Source organism: Neoarius graeffei, chromosome 17 (genome assembly GCF_027579695.1).
Source record: "Neoarius graeffei isolate fNeoGra1 chromosome 17, fNeoGra1.pri, whole genome shotgun sequence".
Taxonomy (NCBI): Eukaryota; Metazoa; Chordata; class Actinopteri; order Siluriformes; family Ariidae; genus Neoarius; species Neoarius graeffei.
The window spans coordinates 7704367-7724752 of NC_083585.1; positions in this window are offsets into that span (position 1 = coordinate 7704367).

A 20386-nucleotide genomic window follows, 5' to 3' on the forward strand; every position below is an offset into this window, starting at 1 on the left:
TTATTATTCATCGATATTCACTGAGCCTGAGGCAGATAAATGCACAGATGATTATTTAAAAAAAAAGTAATATACATTTTTTTTTATTTCAAACTTCAAAAGTGGCATGCAAATGCAATGTGCACAGACTTGTGTCACTTATCTATGCCGACTCACATAAAATATTTTATTTTGAAGTAGATCAAATAAATCACAATTCCACCTTACCTTTGAATACTTTTAGACCAAACTTCATAGCATTTTTAGTGCTTTTAGGAACAGCATTTTCTTTGATCATTTGTAATTTTTCCTCACTTACAGTGACAAAGCGATTGGCAGCCATTTTCCTGAGTCGCTTGAGGTGATCATTGTTAAATAATCCTAATTTCTTGACCAATCAGCACAAGCGATTTCTGATGATCGCCTCCGTATTTATACTAAAACAAAATTCCAAGCAAACAATACATTTCTGGAGGTGCTGACTCTGTAAGTATGAAAGAAAAATGTCTCCATCATGTTCAAAACAGCATGGCTGTTTTGTTAAATCATTTTTTAATGACGTTGTCAATTTGGGACACATTTTCACTGATTTAAGTTTTTACTTTCTACTCAGTGGTCATTTATTTGTAGTATTTTTATTAACGGCATTAACAAATCAAATTTCAATAACAGTATTTTACAAAACTTTTGCCATCAACATATTATAATATTGTATAAGTATTTTAGAAATGTTAAATTTCCAAATATATTTTTTCCTAAAATGCTTTATGAATTGAAAAAGTAAGCATTACAATAAAAAATATGAATACAAAATAAACTTTTATGAATCTGAATTTATTGACCTGACTACTAGGAATCAGTTTTATAAACAGGTAAACAAAGAGTGCAGTTGTGACAAGGAAATTAAAACGTTCATTTTCTGGTCATAATTCATTCAAACATACATTTTCTGCTCTGATCATAAGTGTCAGGATACATCATGATATAGAAGATTACATCCCCTGAAACAAGTGTCCCACGCAAAGCAGAAAATCAGTAAATATGTATGAATTTGGAACCACAAAGCCAGAAATGTTGTCTTTGGATGTTGCAGTTAAATTGTTTACTTACATTGTTACCAGTGGCGATTCTAGGGTCTAGTGGGGCCCCAATCAGAAATTCATTGGGGGGCCCCACCACCGCCCGCCACCACACACGCACACACACAACAGAATTTCACTAGGACAAACTCTGGACCTTTGTAATTTTAATAAATAACCAACAAATTGTAGCAAGTATAGTTTTGTTTTATTTCACAAGTTAGAAATATTACATAAACAAACATGAGCATTGTGAAGTTTCTGTTTATTTTAACAGAGAGTGCAATATTAAATATAATATATTAAATGTATTATTTCAATATTATATTAAAACAAACAAACGAAAAGCCTTTAAACTTTTAGCTTTTAACCTTTGTGTAAGGCAGCGGTTCTCAACCTTTTTTTTTTTTAAACAAACGCCCATCATAGGGAAAAATACTATTGTCTCTGTTCATTATTATTGCTACTGACTTACCACCATCTTGCTTTCTTCTCCCCTCGTCTTCTTTTTTCTTCTTTCTTTTTTCACTCCCGGATGGATAGTTTCTCTTCATAATAATTTAGCCATGGAGGTCTACCAACACGCAATATGTGCACGTTAATAGCCTACAGGGTTTCCGATTTGTGCAAACATGTGGTTGCACGCGCAGGAAGGGATCCCTCTGCAGACTGCAAGCGCTGATTGCTTGAAGAATATTGTCACTCAAAAATGTGGTCACACAATTGGCTGCTTAACATTTTGTTCCTCCCAACAGCTTATTGTAAACGGGAAACCCGTGAGAGTCAGACTCAGCGAATGACTTTTCAAAACGCAAATTTCGATTCTTCTTCACTCTCGACTCGCAAATTTCTCTATCAACTGCTGTGCAAATTTCGACTCTCTGTCGCCACCTGGTGGGGGCCCCAAGCAGCTGATTGGCTTGCCTGGTGAGAAAAATCGCCTCTGATTGTTACAATTAAATTGTTCAGTTAAGACACACTCAAAAGTGAGTCCTTTGCAGTACAGTTTATTGGAAAATCATTTCTTTGTTTAATGAAGAAAACATGACAGGCATTCACAGCTTCTCTTTTTTCATTTTGATTATAAAATGTAACATAAATCCTCTGTAATGTCCTTCTAAATATGTATATTACATTACATTACATTACAGACATTTAGCAGACACTTATCCAGAGCGATATTTACTGAACATGTAAAATTTCATGAATACAGGTTATCTGGACCTTGAAACTTTTTTTGGTTCTGGGAGAAAAATAGTTTTTAGGGTAGGGAAAAAAAAACCAACAGAATAGAAATGGTTTTAGAAATACAAATGTGGTTTAACAAGTTCCCACTCTAGTTCCTTTCTTTCTAAGGAAATTGACATGTGCGCTCACCAGCCACTTTATTAGCAACACCTATACACCGGCTGTTTTATGCAGTTCTCTCATCAGCCAATCCCTTGACAGCAGCACAATGAATAAAATTATAAAGATACAAATCAAGAGCTTCAGGTAACGTTCACTTCAAACATCAGAACAGGAAAAATTGTGATCTCTGTGACTTTCACTTTGGCATGGGTGTTATTTGAGCCAGATGGACTGGTTTGAGTATTTCAGAAATTGTTGATCTCCTGGGGGTTTCATACACAGCAGTTTCTGGAGTTTACACAGAATTGTGTGAAAAAAAAAAATTGAGTGAGTGACAGTTCTGTGGGTGGAAACGCCTTGTTGATAAGAGATGTCAGAGGAAAATGGCCAGGTTGTTTTGAGCTGCCAGGAAGCATATAGCAACTCTTTATAACCATGGTAATCAGAAAAGCACCTCAACATGCAACAGCAGAAGACCACATTGGGTTCCACTCCTGTAGCCAAGAACAGGAATCTTCGGGTCACCAACCAGTTCCTATTAAAGTGGACGGTGAGTGGCTATTTTTATTGACCAATCTAACCTCCCCTTTATTTATTTTAACTGATTATATCATTGATATTATATCATCTGGAATTATATAACTTATTGATCAGCTTTCAGTACAACATAACTGCATCAAAGTTTTTGTACAGTGCAGTTGGATTTCCTGTCACTGTGGGCGCCAAAGCACAGTAGCATAGTGCAGTCTGATACAGCAGCACAGGAAATGAGCAGATGCACTTGTTTATTCTTTTTATCAACTTCAGCAGAGAGATGTGGTGAGATAGAGTCACTTTTATAGCCACTTTCTGATATATAAAGAAGGAAGTCAGGTTTAGATTTTGGATATTGTCTGTACCATTGCAAGTAATTTCCTGTAGCACTTAATTCGTAGCTGCAGGATAGATTAACAGCATTGCCTTCATCTGTAACTGTATGAGTGAAAAGTGGCTGTACTGAATCTGTCATGTAGTCACCTGTCATAGAGAAGAGAAAATAATGTTTTTATCCTTTACACCAGGGGTCACCAAACTTTTTTCTCTGGGGGCCACATTGTCGTTCCTGACTGTGATGGGGGCTGGGGTCGGGTCAGCTATATCGCATAGAATTGTATGACCCAGACAAATATGACCACCAGCAGGCCTCATTGTGTAGTAGAGATTACTAGCCTGGCACAGCCATCCCCACTACTATATCCACACTACTATATCAACACTTGATTCCTGGCACATATTTGTTTATCTTTACTAGTGGTTTGCAAAAGTAGTAATCAAGTCTTCACACTTTGTTTTAATCTGAAATACCACTGATATTCCATTTATTTATTTTCTAATAAAAATAATATCAAAGCTGTCAAGGTAAGAAACATCTGCCTATTTGAGGTGATTGACACTGGCAAAGGTGAGTGGAAAATTATAAATTGTAGGTAGGCCTGTTGATATTATTAATAATATAAATAATAATTGTATGCAGCACTTAATAAAGGTCAAATAAATAGGCCTATAAAATAAATACATTTTAAAAAACAGTGAAATTATAATAATATGAGCAATAGATCAATAGATCACAGCAGTTGTGCTGTGTCCTGCACGTCATTGTTCTCATCCATGGCCAAAGCAAAAAACTCGAATTCTGACGCTTTCTCATTCAGCTGGTCATACACGTTGTCCCCCAAATCTTCGGTTCGCCTGGTCATAGTAGGTGCGGAGAGACTCACCGCATTGAGCGCATCCTTCTTGTCGGGACACACCTCCTCGGCCACAGCAAGCATGCATACTTTAACAAAGTCCCCATCAGTAAACGGCTTTCCATGGGTAGCTAGTAGGTGAGCTACCTTATAGCTAGCTCGGACAGCAGCCTGGTTGATCTGGGTTTGGTGAAGGAATACATTCTGTTGTGCAGCCAGTCCGCATTTCATCCTCCGAATCCTGTCTTCTCTTGTTTGCCCTCGCAAACTAGCATACTCTTTGTGGCGGGTTTCGTAGTGACGACGCAGATTATATTCTTTGAAAACCGGCACACTTTCTTTACATACAAGATAAACTGCACGGTCCTTACACTGAACGAAAAAATAATCGGTGGTCCACTGTTCTTTAAAAACTCTGCACTCTCTGTCAACTTTTCGCTTACCGCTAGCCATTTTGCTGTCCTGAACACTGACAGTTCTCTGCGCATGCGCTGCCTGTCACTGCTTGATCGCGAGCATATGACGAAAATTCGGAAAATATGAATAGTTAATTTTATAACTAAATATCAATTTTAATTGATAAAATCAACAAAATACAAGATGCAGACATGTTATTATTTGCCAAAAAGCAATTTTAAAAAATAGGCCATGACCACTTTTGGGGATTGCCTCATAGGGCAGGTGTTCTGAAATTTCATCCTACCCATGAAAACGTCCTACCCGAGTTAACTGCGCATGCGTACAACGGCGAATTCACAGGGCCATAATTTTCTGCTACTGTATTACACAAGGTTAGTTTCTTGTATTTTTAATACCTTCTATGACCAGTATTCAATGCATATGTTTGACAGTCAAATAGTTCAACTTGCCACGTGCATGATATGTGTTTGAATGCAGTTTGAATAGCTAATACTGCGAAGCATTGTCATTTTCATGTAGTCATACAACTTGCTCATGCGCCTACGAAATTAGCCCAGACTTTGCAGTTTGCGAGACGAAATACATCTTTACAATACATTATCTCGCTGTGTAGCCTAAGCTAGTTTACAAGACGATGTACGTTTTTATGATACATGATATGATTGTTTCTGAGAGCATGCAGTTCGATGTGTAATAGCTCTGTTTACCAGCTGTTTCGAAACTTACTCAGTAGCCTACCTTTACATTAGCGCAGGGTTTGCATGTCTCTGGTATTACATAGGCTCGTTTGCAAGTCTCTATGATACACTCTCAAAAGAGATGTGTTAAAAACAACACATATTTAAGACATCAGCGTGTTTATATAAGGACAACACAGTTTGTGTTAATAAATGTGTTGAACTCTATAACACAGTAACTGTGTTGAACTATTTAACACACTAGTGTGTTAAAACAACACAGTTTGTGTTTTATTTATTTAATATTTAATTTATTTAATTATTTATTTAATAAAACACAAACTGTGTTGTTTTAACACACTAGTGCCCCCATACTCAAATAGCGGCCCCCGGGCCATTTTAGGCCCCCGGGGGGTCTATTTCTGGCCCGCGAGCTGTTCTGTGTGTTTTTTTTTTTATTATTCGTTTTTTTTTTCAATCGCGCTGTCCGCTCTTATTTTGAAAGAGCGCCCCTCGCGCTGCGACGAGATGTGAGGATTGCCTCCATGGCAACGATAAACAAATAGCAAGGCTAATCTAAGCCCTCGCAAAACTTCAGACAGTCAGTTTACCGGCCGTAGCCACAATGGCATGCTCGAAGTTTGCACCAAAAAGAAAACTGGACAGCGAGAACCGCCAATTCCAACCAGAATGGACAGAAAGGTTTGCGTTCTTTCTTCCACCGTCCAGCACTCGACCTTTGTGTTTAATCTGCCAAGAAAGTGTCGCGGCAATAAAAATGTAAAAAATAAAATAAAAATGCGGTATTGCAACCGGCTCACTAATGAACATACACATCAGTGTGTCTCCCTGGCGATCACACCATTCAAACCAAGGCTCCAAACATTGGCCAAAGACACACGAGGCCATTTCTCCCATTAAGCAATATTGAGAGTGTGAGTTAGTTCTTGAGTTTGTTAACCAAAGCACAGAAAATGGGCAGCTTGAAGGGTATTTGTTTTGGATTATTAACAGGGTAATGTTTTATTCAGTTATTTATTTGTTTTATTTATTTTATTCAGTTATTTATGCCCAAATGAAAAATATATTTTTATTTTAGGTAGGCCCTAATACTGTTGTGTTCAATGACAAGGAAATGTTAAAATAAATGTGTTACATTATTATGGCATGTATCATACACATTCTCAATAAATGGCCCTTTGAGTAAATGGAAAAAAAAATGTGGCCCCTCATCATTTCTATTTGAGTACCCCTGCACTAGTGTGTTAAATAGTTCAACACAGTTACTGTGTTATAGAGTTCAACACATTTATTAACACAAACTGTGTTGTCCTTATATAAACACGCTGATGTCTTAAATATGTGTTGTTTTTAACACATCTCTTTTGAGAGTGTATTGACCTACAGTCATTTTAACATTACTGTACAGACATGGAAAGTAAATGGGATCAGGTGCATGCCCTCCTGACAGAAGGCACATACCCCTCGGGGTATGGAAAAAGTCAGAGGCAAAACCTGAGGAGATATGCCTCCAAATTCAGAGTAAGGGGTTAGTATCACAAGTCTATGATGCATGTTATTTAGAATACTGTATGTGGCGATAACGCATTATTAAAGTAATGTATCATTAACAGAAAAAGATCTCTGGTTTGGTAATAAGAAGGTGGTGAAAAAGAGGGAGGAAGCCAGGAGACTTTTCATGGAGTTCCATTCTTCCCCCATGGGAGGTCATACTGGCATCCTTAAAACATGGGCAGCAATCTCTTCCAGGTTCTACTGGACCGGGATGTCTGTAGACATAAAAAATTGGGTATGTTTTTTTTAATGTTTTTTTGTTTGTTTGTTTGTTTAATATAAACTGACTGTCACACACAAATAATGTTAATAATGTAGTTTATATATTTTCAAGATCTTAGAATGTGACAGATGCCAAAAGGTTGGAAAACCATTGACTGCAGTGGGGGAGTTGCAGCCGATAAAGGTAAATACATATTAATACTCGTGCAAAACTATACAGTAGTTAACAATAGTGTGAAATCACATTCTCCCTATGTCCTTATGGGAGGTGAACAGTTTAGTGTTATGGTTATCTTTATATTACTTTTTTTTAGGTCTCTGGCGTGTGGGATTTGATTGGGATCGACCTTACTGGACCACTTCCCAAAACTGTCAATGGCTTTCAATACATTTTGACAGCTACTGATTTTTTTTCCAAGTGGGTGGAAGCTTTTCCACTCAAGTCCAAATCAGCTGCAGAAGTTGCAATATTTATTCACGTTTTCATAAAGTTAATAAATATATTTTGCCACACTTTTTCTTTGTATTTGTTTTAGTGAAGGAACTCTGGGCGGCTAAAGACCGCGGCAAAGTTGAAGTAGTTGTTGGACCATATTCACTGTACTGTAATAATTTGCTACCACCCTGAACACAGAGGAAGCAGATATTTATGGGGATTTGATATCTATAATAATGTGCTACCACCTAAAAGATGGAGGGAAGGAGATATTTATAGGGGTTATATGTCTATAATAATTTGCTACCACCCTCAACACAGAGGAAGCAGATATTTATGGGGATTTGATATCTATAATAATGTGCTACCACCTAAAAGATGGAGGGAAGCAGATATTTATAGGGGTTATATGTCTATAATAATTTGCTACCACCCTGAACACAGAGGAAGCAGATATTTATGGGGATTTGATATCTATAATAATGTGCTACCACCTAAAAGATGGAGGGAAGCAGATATTTATAGGGGTTATATGTCTATAATAATTTGCTACCACCCTCAACACAGAGGAAGCAGATATTTATGGGGATTTGATATCTATAATAATGTGCTACCACCTAAAAGATGGAGGGAAGCAGATATTTATAGGGGTTTGATGTCTATAATAATTTGCTACCACCCTCAACACAGAGGAAGCAGATATTTATGGGGATTTGATATCTATAATAATGTGCTACCACCTAAAAGATGGAGGGAAGCAGATATTTATAGGGGTTATATGTCTATAATAATTTGCTACCACCCTCAACACAGAGGAAGCAGATATTTATGGGGATTTGATATCTATAATAATGTGCTACCACCTAAAAGATGGAGGGAAGCAGATATTTATAGGGGTTTGATGTCTATAATAATTTGCTACTACCCTGAACACAGAGGGAAGCAGATATTTATGGGGATTTGATATCTATAATAATGTGCTACCACCTAAAAGATGGAGGGAAGGAGATATTTATAGGGGTTATATGTCTATAATAATTTGCTACCACCCTCAACACAGAGGAAGCAGATATTTATGGGGATTTGATATCTATAATAATGTGCTACCACCTAAAAGATGGAGGGAAGCAGATATTTATAGGGGTTATATGTCTATAATAATTTGCTACCACCCTGAACACAGAGGAAGCAGATATTTATGGGGATTTGATATCTATAATAATGTGCTACCACCTAAAAGATGGAGGGAAGCAGATATTTATAGGGGTTATATGTCTATAATAATTTGCTACCACCCTCAACACAGAGGAAGCAGATATTTATGGGGATTTGATATCTATAATAATGTGCTACCACCTAAAAGATGGAGGGAAGCAGATATTTATAGGGGTTTGATGTCTATAATAATTTGCTACCACCCTCAACACAGAGGAAGCAGATATTTATGGGGATTTGATATCTATAATAATGTGCTACCACCTAAAAGATGGAGGGAAGCAGATATTTATAGGGGTTTGATGTCTATAATAATTTGCTACCACCCTCAACACAGAGGGAAGAAGATATATGTGCTGGTAGGATATTTTCACAAGGTAGGACAAAATATCAGATACAGCTATAAATTTCCGCTACAGGTAGGAAGACATTATAGGTAGGAAGAAATTTCAGATACAGCTATAAATTTCCGCTACAGGTAGGAAGACATTATAGGTAGGAAGAAATTTCAGATACAGCTATAAATTTCCGCTACGGGTAGGAAGAAATTATAGGTAGGAAGAAATTTCAGAACACCTGTTCAAGTGATGGGGGGGCAGAGGGGCTGGGGGGCCGGTCAAAGGGGGGTGGCGGGCCGGATCTGGCCCGCGGGCCATAGTTTGGTGACCCCTGCTTTACACAATCAAATCAGAACTACATGAGTCAGACAAACATTCTGATTTTTCTTACCACCACACAGACTAATAAATCACTAATTCAACACTTAATATTTCTGCAGTAACAAAAAGTCAAATTTAACTCACTGAGTGAAAGCCACAGACACATGAATATAACACTGAACATGATGAATGGTCTCAGCTGAGTGAAAATATTCTTTCTGCACCATGATATTTTCACACCATAAAAGTTTATGAAGCTCCACCCCATAGCACCATATGACAGTGTCACCATTGTTGCTGACAGATTGTTGATTCTTACTGAAGCATCTTGGCTTTACATTCAGCCTCACATTAGGAACCTATCTTCAACTCAGACTGTAAGCAGAATTAATGTAGTTGTGAAAAATGAATCAATATAGTCTGTAAAAATATAATCTCATCAATAAATTATTAAATGTTTAAATTTCCTGTTGCATTTGTTTTTAGAAGTGGTTTTGCTGCATTAGGGATTTTGGTCTTATGGGAAATTGCTGTGAATAAGTATAAGCCATGATAAAATTATTTAGTAGAACAAGCAATTATTACTATTATGATAATGTGATTGATTTATTGGGTGGCACGGTGGTGTAGTGGTTAGCGCTGTCGTCTCACAGCAAGAAGGTCCGGGTTCGAGCCCTGTGGCCGGCGAGGGCCTTTCTGTGTGGAGTTTGCATGTTCTCCCCGTGTCCGTGTGGGTTTCCTCTGGGTGCTCCGGTTTCCCCCACAGTCCAAAGACATGCAGGTTAGGTTAACTGGTGACTCTAAATTGACTGTAGGTGTGAGTGTGAATGTTTGTCTGTGTCTATGTGTCAGCCCTGTGATGACCTGGTGACTTGTCCAGGGTGTACCCCGCCTTTCGCCCGTAGTCAGCTGGAATAGGCTCCAGCTTGCCTGCGACCCTGTAGAACAGGATAAAGCGGCTAGAGATAATGAGATGAGATTGATTTATTGACTTTGTAATAACAAAGCCTGTTACTACAGTGCTGCTTGAAGGTTTGTGAACCCATTAGAATTTTCTATATTTCTGCATAAATATGACCTAAAACATCACCAGATTTTCACACAAGTCAAGTCAAGTCAACTTTATTGTCAAATATGCTATACATGCTCAACATACAGCACAGATGAAATATCAGTCCTCTCTAACCCATGCTGCAAACAGGCAATGCAATAAATAAAAATAGAATAATTGAAAAAAACAAACAATATAAACAGTATAAACACTCTAGATAAGAACTAAACAGACTAAACACTCAGACAATATAAACAGAATAAATAAACAGTATAAACACTAGATAAGAACAAGACAGACTAAACACTCAGACAATATAAACAGTATAAAACACTCTAGATATGAACTAGACTAAACACTCAAACAATATAAACAGTATAAACACTAGATAACAAGACAGACTAAACACTCAAACAGACAATATAAACAGTATAAACACTCTAGATATTAACTAGACTAAACACTCACACACACACACACACACACACACACACACACACACACACACACACACACACAAATTGGTACAAATAACCAAACAGTCAAGGGCACTTGAAGTATAGCAGGTAAACATGAAACATGAAATAAGTAGAATAAACAAAGTAGCAGCTGTTAAGGTGAGGTAGTGCGGAATAGTGCAAATGGGCGAGGTAAAGTGAGATGTGCGGTCCCTGAGTTCAGTGTGTTAATGAACGATGAGATAGATAGATAGATAGATAGATAGATAGATAGATAGATAGATAGATAGATAGATAGATAGATAGATCGATCGATCTTTATTGTCCCCTCAAGGGAAATTTGTCTTCACCAACTGTCAGACTTGGAACAGCTACAACATATAAGTACAATAAAGACATAACCGACATTAAACAGGTATAAAAGATGTATGTATATATGTGTGTGTGTTGGGGGGGAAACTGCGAGGATGACATGTCAGATGCTGAAGGGGTGTGTGCGAGCAGAATCTGTGGCAGGGGGCAGAGGGGGGAGGAGGGGCAGAACAGGGAGGGAGTTGAGCCTCCTGACCGCCTAGTGAAAGAAACTGTTCTTGAGCCTGCTGGTTTTGGCCCGGAGACTCCGCAGTCTCCTCCCCGATGGCAGCAGGCTGAAGAGGATGTGAGATGGGTGAGTGGGGTCACCTGCAATCCTGATGGCTGTGCAGGTGAGGCGGGAGTTATAGATATCCATAAGAGAAGGGAGAGAGACACCAATGATCTTCTCAGCTGCTCTCACGATGCACTGCAGAGTCTTGCAGCAGGACACGGAGCAGGCGCCGTACCACACGGTGATGCAGCTGGTCAGGATGTTCTCGATGGTGCCTCTGTAGAATGTGTGCATGATGGGGGCCGGGAGTCTTGCTCTCCTCAGTTTGCGGAGGAAGTACAGACGCTGTTGGGCTTTTCTGGTCAGTGATGCGGTGTTGTTGTTCCAGGACAGGTCTTCAGAGATGTGCACGCCCAGAAACTTGGTGCTGCCCACCCTCTCCACTGCAGCACCGTCGATAGATAGTGGAACATGTTGGGTGTGCTCTCTCCTGAAGTCCACAACAATCTCCTTCATCTTCTTCACGTTCAGATGGAGATTGTTGTCCTTGCACCACATGGCCAAGCGGCTCACCTCACTCCTGTAGATTGTCCTAAAAGTAGATAAAAAGAACCCAGTTAAACAAATGAGACAAAAATATTATATGTGGTCATTTATTTATTGAGGAAAATGATCCAATATTACATATCTGTGAGTGGCAAAAGTATGTGAACCTTTGCTTTCAGTATCTGGTATGACCCCCTTGTGCAGCAATAACTGCAACTAAACGTTTCCAGTAACTGTTGATCAGTCCTTCACACCAGCTTGGAGGAATTTTAGACCATTCCTCTGTACAGAACAGCTTCAACTCTGGGATGTTGGTTGGTTTCCTCACATGAACTGCTCGTTTCAGGTCCTTCCACAACATTTCGATTGGATTAAGGTCAGGACTTTGACTTGGCCATTCCAAAACATTAACTTTATTCTTCTTTAACCATTCTTTGGTAGAATGACTTGTGTGATTAGGGTCATTGTCTTGCTGCATGACCCACGTTCTCTTGAGATTCAGCTCATGGACAGATGTCCTGACATTTTCCTTTAGAATTTGCTGGTATAATTCAGAATTCATTGTTCCATCAATGTTGGCAAGCCATCCTGGCCCAGATTCAGCAAAACAGGCCCAAATCATGATATTACCACCACCATGTTTCACAGATGAGATAAGGTTCTTATGCTGGAATGCAGTGTTTTCCTTTCTTCAAACATATGGTTTTAAAGGTTTTGCCTTCCAATGGTTAAAAGATTATCTGTCAGATAGAAAGCAATATGTTTTTAGTAATAGTTTTGTCTCATCCCATAAAACTGCAACATGTGGAGTCCCTCAAGGATCCATACTTGGTCCTCTTTTGTTCTTGATTTATGTGAATGACCTCGCCTTGTTATCAGACAAACTCTTTACATTACTATTTGCAAACGATACTAATCTATTGATGTCCCATAAAAATTTTGATACACTTATAATAACGATAAATGATGAACTAGGCAAGCTAAATCACACGTTCAAGGCAAATAAGTTGTCCATCAATATAGATAAAACAAATTAAATAATTTTTACAGGAAGAAATAAGAAATACAGTAGAGAAATGGCTAAGATATTCATAGATGACTGTAGCAGTTCGTAGGAGGGGATGGAGCACAGAAAGATGGCAGGCCAGAATGAAGTCCAATAACTCCTTTTATTTTGCTCTTTTCAGATGCAAAAATACTCTCTGCCATACACACACAAGTCATCTGGTTCAGGAGAGAGCTCTCTTCCTCTGCTCTCTCTCTCCTTATATAGGGTGCGGTCACTGGGAAGACACACAAACACAGGTTAATTGACATCAGGTGTAGTGATTCTGCCACTTACCTTCCCTGACTCCGCCCTCCGGTCACAGACTGGCACTTGGCCACGCCCCCATTGCCACATACCCCCACCAACCGACTCAGGCCGGGCAGCCGTCTGGCCCGCATCCAACTCCCCCCCCCTTTGACGGGAGAGAAAGTCCTCCACAACCATCTGTGCCCCCAGCCTGTGGATCACCTTGAAGTTAAAGGGTTGGAGTGCCAGATACCAATGGGTGATCCGCACATTGGCATCCTTCATGCGGTGGAGCCACTGGAGGGGCGCGTGGTCCAAACAGAGGGTGAAAGGGCATCCCAGCAGGTAGTAGCGGAGGGCGAGGACTGCCCACTTGATCGCGAGGCACTCTTTTTCGATGGTGCTGTAGTGCCCCTCTCGTATCGACAGCTTTCTGCTGATGTACCGCACTGGACGGTCCTCCCCCTCCACCTCCTGGGACAAAATGGCCCCCAGCCCTCTGTCCGACGCATCCGTCTGTAACATAAAAGGGAGAGAAAAGTCAGGGGAGTGTAACAGTGGCCCCCCGCACAGTGCAGCCTTCACCTCAGAGAAAGCCCGCTGGCATTGCTCCATCCACTGGACCGGATCTGGTGCCCCCTTTTTAGTGAGATCAGTCAGCAGGCTGGTGACGTCCGAATAATTAGGTATAAACCTATGATAGTAGCCAGCCAGCCACAGGAACTGTCTCACCCCCTTTTTGGTCTTGGGCCTTGGGCAGGCCGCAATTGCTGCTGTCTTGTTAATTTGGGGACGCACCTGCCCGTTGCCCAAGTGGAAGCCCAGATACCGTACTTCCGCCCGCCCAATCGCACACTTCTTTGGGTTGGCTGTGAGACCCGCCCGCCTCAGCGACCTAAGGATGGCCCTCAGATGTTGTAGGTGCCGCGGCCAGTCATTACTATAAATAATGATGTCGTCGAGGTATACGGCCGCATAGGTGGCGTGGGGGCGGAGGGCCCCATCCATCAGCCGCTGGAACGTAGTGGGTGCCCCAAACAGCCTAAAAGGAAGTGTGACAAAATGGTGTAAGCCAAACGGTGTGAAAAAGGCCGGTTTTTTTCGGTATAATGGAGTCAAGGGGATCTGCCAATAACCCTTTGTTAAATCCAGTGTCGAGTAAAAGCGAGCCATGCCTAGTCGATCGAGCAACTCATCAATATGAGGCATTGGGTACGCATTGAATTTAGACACTGCGTTGACTTTTCTATAGTCTACACAGAACCAGACCGACCCGTCGGCCTTGGGTACCAAGACCACCGGGCTGCTCCAGTCACTGTGGGACTCCTCGACGATGCCCATTTCGAGCATGGCCTCGAGTTCTTCCCGAACCACTGTTTTTTTGTGTTCGGGTAGCCTGTAAGGGCAGCTATGCACTACCACCCCCGGGGGCGTCTCAATGTGGTGCTCTATGAGGTCGGTGCAGCCGGGCAGGGGCAAGAACACATCTGAAAACTCGGTCTGCAACTGGGCAGCCTCCGCAAGTTGGGTTGGGGAGAGGTGGTCTCCACAGGGGACTGGAGAGGTACGCGATGCCAATGCTCCCTTTTGAACCTCCGGCCCCAGCTCCGCCTTCTCCGGAACCACCGACACCAACGCCATGGGGACCTCCTCGTTCCAGAGTTTGAGCAGATTGAGGTGGTAAATCTGTAGCGCCTCACCCCTGTCCGTCCACCTCACCTTGTAGTCGACGTCCCCGACTTGCCGTGTGACCTCAAAGGGTCCTTGCCACTTGGCAATCAATTTGGAGCTCGATGTGGGCAACAGTACGAGTACTTTATCTCCCGGTGCGAACTCTCTAAGGCGCATACCCCTGTTTTAAACTTTAAGGTACTTAATTTTTATTCAATTTTATTCTGCTGTTTTTTACTGAACTTTTACTTCATTTTATTTGTATTTCTACTATTGTTTAATTCTTCTTATTTTTTCTCTTTTCTTCCCCTTTATTTGATGTAATTTTATTTTCTATTGTTTACTGTTTTGCTTTTACCTCTTTAAAGCACATTGAACTGCCACTGTGTATGAAATGCGCTATATAAATAAACTTGCCTTGCCTTGCCTTGCCCTGTTGTACAGGCGGGTTTGCTGTTCTTGGGCCTGCCGCAAATTCTCTTGGGTTAGGTGTGTGAGTGTGTGGAGTTTTGCACGCAGGTCAATAACGTATTGAATTTCATTTTTACTTGGTGAAGGTCCCTCCTTCCAGTTTTCACGCAGCACATCTAGAATGCCATGTGGCTTATGCCCATATAACAATTCGAATGGGGAGAACCCCGTGAAGGCTTGGGGGACCTCTCGCACTGCAAATAACAAGGGTTCGAGCTATTTATCCCAATTACGTGCATCCTCACTTACGAATTTTTTAATTATATTCTTGAGGGTGCAATTGAACCGTTCAACTAAACCGTCCGTTTGTGGGTGATACATGCTGGCGCGGATCAGCTTTATACCTAATAACCCATACAGTTCGTTCAGTGTACGTGACATAAACGAGGTGCCTTGGTCAGTCAGAATCTCTTTTGGGATTCCAACTTGGGAGATGATGCGGAAGAGTGCTTCCGCAATACTGCGTGCTGAGATATTGCGAAGAGGCACTGCTTCCGGGTATCGCGTTGCATAGTCCACCAGAACTAAAATAAAGCGGTACCCTCTTGTTGACCGATCTAATGGCCCGACGAGATCCATCCCAATTCTTTCGAACGGGGTCTCAATTAATGGTAGAGGGCGCAAAAGCGCTTTTGGAATGGCCACTGAATTTACTAACTGGCATTCGCGGCACACTGTACATCACCTACGGACATCGCCACGAATCCCTGGCCAATAGAACCGGGCCATTAGTCGGCCTAGTGTTTTATCCTGCCCTAAGTGTCCAGCCATGGGATTAAAGTGAGCCGCCTGGAATAGCAATTCCCGGCGGCTCTTTGGAATCAAAAGCTGTGTGACTTGCTCTTTAGTCTGAGTGTCCTGCGTCACTCAGTATAATCTATCCTTCATAATAGAAAAATAGGGGAAAGACGGGGTGGCGTTTGGCTGGAGCATTTGACCATCGATTACTCTCACTTGGTCAAACGCATGCCGCAGAGTCTCGTCTCGCGATTGCTCTAATGGAAAATCCGCAAGGGATTCCCCAAGAGAGGGAGGAGGAGCCGGTGGCTCCTCACTCTGACACGGAGATGATGTAGACGGCTCTGTGACAGCTGCTCCCGCCAATGCGACACCAGGACCTCCCCCTGCTAAACTATGGCAGGACCCACTCTTCACTAAATGACTCATTAACTCCCCGAATCCCGGCAAATCAGTCCCCAAAATTATCAAGTGGGTGAGGCGAGGATTAACCACTGCCTTTACAATAAATTTTTCCACTCGGAAAAAAATGTGGACCGACACTAAAGGGTAGCTGTGAACATCCCCGTGCACACACAACACCTTCACCCCCTGTGCTCCCCCCAATGCCTCGTTTTGCACCAGGCTTTGGTGAATTGAGGTCTGATTACAGCCAGAGTCCATCAACGCCTGATATGTATCTCCTTGGATACTCACCGGTATGCGATACACTCCGGCCCAATCGAGGGCGGCTCCTGGCGCGTCGGGGATCCGAACCACCGCGCCCACTTCCATTGCCAAGCACTGCTGTTGGAGGTGGCCCAGCTACCCACAGCGCCAGCAAACCGGCCCGGGCTTGCTCTCTGCACCGGCGCTCTGTGGCTCACTCACCTGGGGGGGGAAGAGACAGACACAGAAGGGAAAAACGGGAGGGCACTGCGGGTGCAATGGGCTGGCTGGGGTGAGGCCGGCCCCCGCCTCCGCGGTGGGGGAACGGGGCGATGACGAGACACAGGAGGAGAGAGAGAGGAGAGGAAAGAAGAGGATGTCCACTATCCTGCCATCAGAACAGCCGCCAAATGGTCCTCCGCCAACTCGATGGCCTGATCCAGCGACTCCGGGCGGTGGCACTGGACCCACTCTGCGGTTCCCTCTGGTAGGCGGGCGCTGAACTGCTCCAGCACCACCTGATCGAAGATTCCCTCAGCGTCGCGGTTGTCGGCCCTCAACCACCGCCAGCAGGCGTCCCAGAGCTGCTGGCCAAACACGAACGGCCGGCCGACTTCCTCCAGACGCAGAGCACGGAAGCGCTGTCACTGCTGTTCGGGGGTGTGCCCCACCCGCTGGAGGATGGCCCGGCGAAGGTCCACGTAGGCCAGGCGGCAGTCGGCGGGGAGCTGTAGCATGGCCAGCTGCGCCTCACCTGTTAGCAGGGGGAGGAGGCGCGCCACGCGCTGTTCTACCGGCCAGCCCGAGGCCTCTGCTGCCTGCTTGAAGAGCATGAGGAAGGCCTTGGGGTCGTCATGCGGGCCCATCTTAGTTAGGGTGAGGGAAGAAGGGCCTGCGGTGGTGACGATGGTGGACCCCGCCGATGCAAGGGGGTGCCGGAACGCCTGTCGATCTTCCTGCTGCGCCAGCACCAGAGCCTTGAACCGGTGCTCTTGCTCCTTCCGGAGGGTGACTAGCACCTGGTGCTGGCTCTGCTGGGCTGTGGCGAGGGCGTGGACCAGGTCTGCAAAGGGGGAGGACTCCATGGGGCTGTTCTTTTCCTGTGCTCGGCGCCCGGGTTTCAGCACCACTGTAGCAGTTTGTAGAAAGGGGAGGAGCACAGAAAGATGGCAGGCTAGAATAAAGTCCAATAACTCCTTTTATTTTGCTCTTTTCAGATGCAAAAATACTCTCTGCCATACACACACAAGTCATCTGGTTCGGGAGAGAGCTCTCTTCCTCTGCTCTCTCTCTCTCCTTATATAGGGTGCGGTCACTGGGAAGACACACAAACACAGGTTAATTGACATCAGGTGTAGTGATTCTGCCACTTACCTTCCCTGACTCCGCCCTCCGGTCACAGACCGGCGCTTGACCACGCCCCCGCTGCCACAATGACAAACCCATTAAACAGGTAAGTAATGCACGTTTTCTTGGAGTCATAATAGATGAAAAACTTACATGGAAGTTTCATATTGATCGTATTTGCAAACAGATTTACAAGAATATTGGAATTATAAGAAAAGTTGCAAGTTGCCTTTCACGTAAAATATTTATGACTTTCTATTACAGCTTGATATATCCCTATTTAACATATTGCAATATTATCTGGGCAAATACTTATACTACTTCCATCAAACCACTGTACCAGTTACAAAAGTGCTTTGTGAGAATTGCATCAAATGCCTCTTTCTTAGCAAACTCAGCGACTCTGTTTTAAGATCTGAAAGTCTTGACAGTATATGACATAAACAAACTTCAAACAGCCATTTTCATTCATAAAGTAATTCATAAAAGTTCTTATTTACCAGAGCATTACAAGGATTTATTCAAATTCAATTTAGATATTCATAGTCATAGTACCAGACAGCAAAACAATTTAAGGCCAATAATGACAAAATCTAACCTAAAGCAATACACAATAATGTTTAGAGGCCCCTCCATATGGAACAGTTTAAGTTAGTCCCTAAGAAATTGTTTGTCTCTACCCACTTTCAAAAAATATATAAAAAATGACTTCATAGACAAGCCAACTACCACCTCCTGATTTGTTTGTTTTTCTTGTTTTTTATGTTTACTTATATACGTAAAGATTTGGTATTTATTTTTTCTATTATGTACTTATGATTTATTATTTATTAGTTTGAATTGTGTATTTGGTTTTCTTTAACTTCTGTTTAATTTGATATGTTATTTGATTGTATCATCTCACAAGTTATTTAGTTCGTTAGCTTTTCCTTATTTTCTTGTATTTCGATAATGATTTGCTTTTTTTCTTTTGTTTGATCTTATTTATTTATGTATGCTACAATCAACAGTAATTATTATGACTATACAGTAATTAATCATAGTATAGGGGAAACCCCTTGAAAAACCTTGGAGGTTTCTGGTCTTCCCCTGCATGTTCTTTTTTCTGTTTTAACAAAATGACTTGTTTCTTTTATGTGCAAATAAACAAACAATAAACAAACAAACATAATGCTTCTCATTTAAACCAAAAAGTTCTATTTTGGTCTCATACATCCACAAAACATTTTTCCAATAGCCTTCTGGCTTGTCCACATGATCTTTAGCAAACTGCAGACGAGCAGCAGTGGGGTTTTTTTGGAGAGCAGTGGCTTTCTCCTTGCAGCCCTGCCATGCACACCATTGTTGTTCAGTGTTCTCCTGATGGTGAACTCATGAACATTAACATTAGCCAATGTGAGAGAGGCCTTCAGTTGCTTAGAAGTTACCCTGGGGTCCTTTGTGACCTTGCCGACTATTACATGCCTTGCTCTTGGAGTGATCTTTGTTGGTCGACCACTCCTGGGGAGGGAACAATGGTCTTAAATTTCCTCCATTTGTACACAGTCTGTCTGACTGTGGATTGGTGGAGTCCAAACTCTTTAGAGATGGTTTTGTAACCTTTTCCAGCCTGACGAGCATCAACAATGCTTTTTCTAAAAGCAATTTCCTCAGAAGTCTCCTTTGTTCGTGCCATGATACACTTCCACAAACATGTGTTGTGAAGATCAGACTTTGATAGATCCCTGTTCTTTAAATAAAACAGGGTGCCCACTCACACCTGATTGTCATCCCATTGATTGAAAACACCTGACTCTAATTTCACCTTCAAATTAACTGCTAATCCTAGAGGTTCACATACTTTTGCCACTCACAGATATGTAATATTGGATTATTTTCCTCAATAAATAAATGACCAAGTGTAATATTTTTCTCTCATTTGTTTAACTGGGTTCTCTTTATTTACTTTTAGGACTTGTGTGAAAATCTGATTATGTTGTAGGTCATATTTATGCAGAAATATAGAAAATTCTAAAGGGTTCACAAACTTTCAAGCACCACTGCACCTGCTGAACAGGGAGGTGTTCCCTGAGTCAGCATTTGCTCCCGTCAGTGTGACTGACCATCCAAATTCTGACCCCAGCCAAGCTGAAGATTAATTGTTCATTATCATTATCGTTCTTGGGTATTATTTTTCTAATGAATTATTGATAAAATTATTGTTCTAGGCGGCACAGTGGTGTAGTGGTTAGCGCTGT